The sequence below is a fragment of the Odocoileus virginianus genome, unplaced genomic scaffold (assembly GCF_023699985.2).
Source record: "Odocoileus virginianus isolate 20LAN1187 ecotype Illinois unplaced genomic scaffold, Ovbor_1.2 Unplaced_Contig_43, whole genome shotgun sequence".
Classification (NCBI taxonomy): domain Eukaryota; kingdom Metazoa; phylum Chordata; class Mammalia; order Artiodactyla; family Cervidae; genus Odocoileus; species Odocoileus virginianus.
Genome location: NW_027224360.1, coordinates 320,630 through 323,849, shown reverse-complemented (window position 1 = coordinate 323,849; position 3,220 = coordinate 320,630).

Genomic DNA, 3,220 nt, shown 5'->3' with positions numbered 1-3,220 from the left:
GAATTTAACTCCAATAGCCATTATATCTACTGCTGTGGGCAAGAATCCCTTCGAAGAAATGGAGTAGCCATCATAGTCAACAAAAAAGTCCAAAATGCAGTACTTGGATGCAGTCTCAAAAACGACAGAATGATCTCTGTTCATTTCCAAGGCAACCATTCAATATCATGGTAATCTAAGTCTATACCCCCACAAGTAATACTGAAGAAGCTGAAGTTGAATGGTTCTATGAAGACCTACAAGACCTTCTAGAAGTAACACCCAAAAAAGATGCCCGCTTCATTATAGAGGAAGAAGGAAGTAAAGAAACATCTGGAATAACAAGCAAATTTGGCCTTAGCATACAGAATGAAGCAGGGCAGAGGCTAATAGAGTTCTGCCAAGAGAATGAACTAGTCATAGCAAACACCCTCTCATAAGAGCACAAGAGAAGACTACATATGGACATCACCAGATGGTCAATACCAAAATCAGATTGATTATATTCTTTGTAGCCAAAGATGGAGAAACTCTATACAGTCAGCAAAAACAAGACCGGGAGCTGACTGTGGCTCAGATCATGAACTCCTTATTGCCAAATTCAGACTTAAATTTTAGAAAATAAGGAGAAACACTAGACCATTCAGGTATGACCTAAATCAAATCCCAATGATTATACAGTGGAAGTGAGAAATTGATTTAAGGGACTAGATCTGATATACAGATAGCCTGATGAACTATGGACAAAAGTTCATGATATTGTACAGGAGACAGGGAGCAAAAACATCCCCAAGTAAAAGAAATGCAAAAAACCAAATTGACTGTCTGAGGAAGCCTTACAAAGAGCTGTGAAAAGAAGAGAAGCAAAAAGAAAAAAAAAAAAAAAAAGAAAGAAAGATATACCCATTTGAATGCAGAATTAAAAAAAAAAAAATAGCCAGGAGAGAAAAGACAGCCTTCCTCAGTGATCATTGCAAAGAAATAGAGGAAGAAAATAGAATGGGAAATACTAGAGATCTCTTCAAGAAACTTAGAGACACCAAGGGAACATTTCATGCAAAGATGGGCTCAATAAAGGACAAAAACAGTATGGACCTAACAGAAGCAGAAGATATTAATAAGAGGTGGCAAGAATACACAAAATTGTACAAAAAACAATCTTCATGATCCAGATAATCATGATGATGTGATCGCTCACCAAGAGCCAGACAGCCTGGAATGTGAAGTCAAGTTGGCCTGAGGAAGCATCACTATGAAAAAAGCTAGTGGAGGTGGTGGAATTCCAGTTGAGCTATTTCAAATCCTAAAAGATGATGCTGTGAAAGTGCTGCACTCAATACACCAGCAAATTTGGAAAACTCAGCAGTGGCCACAGGACTGGAAAATGTCGGTTTTCATTCCAATCCCTAAAAAGGCAATGCCAAAGAATACTCAAACTACAAGATAATTGCAGTCATCTCACATGCTAGCAAAGTAATGCTCAAAATTCTCCAAGCCAGGCTTCAACACTGTGTGTACCATGAACTTCCAAATGCTCAAGCTGGTTTTAGAAAAGGCAGAGGAACCAGAGATCAAATTGCCAACATATGCTGGATCATCAAAAAAGCAAGAGAGTTCTAAAAAAATAAATCTGTTTTTGCTTTATTGTCTATGCCAAAGCCTTTGACTGTGTGGATCAAAATAAACTATGGAAAATTCTTAAAGAGGTGGGAATATCAGACCACCTGACCTGCCTCTTGAGAAATCTGCATGCAGGTCAGGAACCAACAGTTAGAACTGTACAGGGAACAACAACTTGTTCCACATAGGAAATGGAGTGCATCAAGGCTGTGTATTGTCACCATGCTTATTTAACTTATATGGAGAGTATATCATGAGAAATGCTGGACTGGATGAAGCACAAGCTGGAATCAAGATTGCCAGGAGAAATATCAATAACCTCAGATATGCACATGACACCACACTTATGGCAGAAAGTGAAGAAGGACTAAAGAGCCTCTTAATGAAAGTGAAAGAAGAGAGTGAAAATGTTGCCTTAAAGTTAAACATTCAGAAAACTAAGATCATGGCATGCCGTCCCATCACTTTAAAGCAAATAGATGTAGAAACAGTGGAAACAGCAGCAGATTTTATTTTCTTGGGCTCCGAAATTACTGCAGATGGTGAGTGAAGCAATGAAATAAAAAGATGCTTACTCTTTGAAAAAAAGTTATGACCAACCTAGACAGCATATTAAGAAGCAGAGACTTTGGTTTTGCAACAAAGGTCCATCTACTCAAGGCTATGGTTTTTCTAGTAGTCATGTATGGATATGAGAGTTGGAGTATAAACAACGCTGAGTGCTGAAGAATTGATGATTTGAACTGCTTTGTTGGAGAAGACTCTTGAGAGTCCCTTGGACTGCAAGGAGTTCCAACCAGTCCATCCTAAAAGAAATCAGTCCTGAATGTTCATTGGAAGGACTGATGTTGAAGCTGAAACTCCAATACTTTGGCCCCTGATGTGAAGAACTGACTCACTTGAAAAGACCCTGATGCTGGGAAAGATTTGATGTGAGAGAAGAAGGGGACAACAGAGGATGAGATGGTTGGATGGCATCAATGACTCAATGGACATGAGTTTGAGTAAACTCTGGGAGTTGGTGATGGATAGGAGGCCTGGCATGCTGCCATCCATTGGGTTACAAAGAGTCGGACGTGAATGATCGACTGAACTGAACTGAACTAACTTGGTACATGTGTCTTAGGAGCCTTGATATACCATTTAAAAGTCCAAGTATTTGGAAGCTGCCACACTGGTTAAACTGTGAAGGAAAAATAGATCTGAACAGTGCCTTAGCCCCCACCTCTAAGTAAAAGTGCCATTAATGTGCATTACTGACCATGAGATGATTTTATCTCTAGCCAATATTTGACTGCAATTGAATGAAATCTGCAAATAAGAACCACCAAGCTGAGCCCAATTATCCCCAGAACTATCATAAACAATAAACAAAGATTGCTCTCTTTTAAGCCAGTATTTTGTTGTGGTTTGTTACATAGTGATCAATAACTAGAGCAGTGCCTGTCTTAAAAAAAAAAAAAAAAAAAACTTTCATATAAAAATAAGTGATTATTAGCCATGGCTACACATAGAGTTATCTGGATACCTTTTAAAATAGAAATGCATGCATCCCAATCTCTGAAATGCAGGCATGGGATTCAGATACAGTATTTCATAAAGTTTCCCAGATAATTTTAAT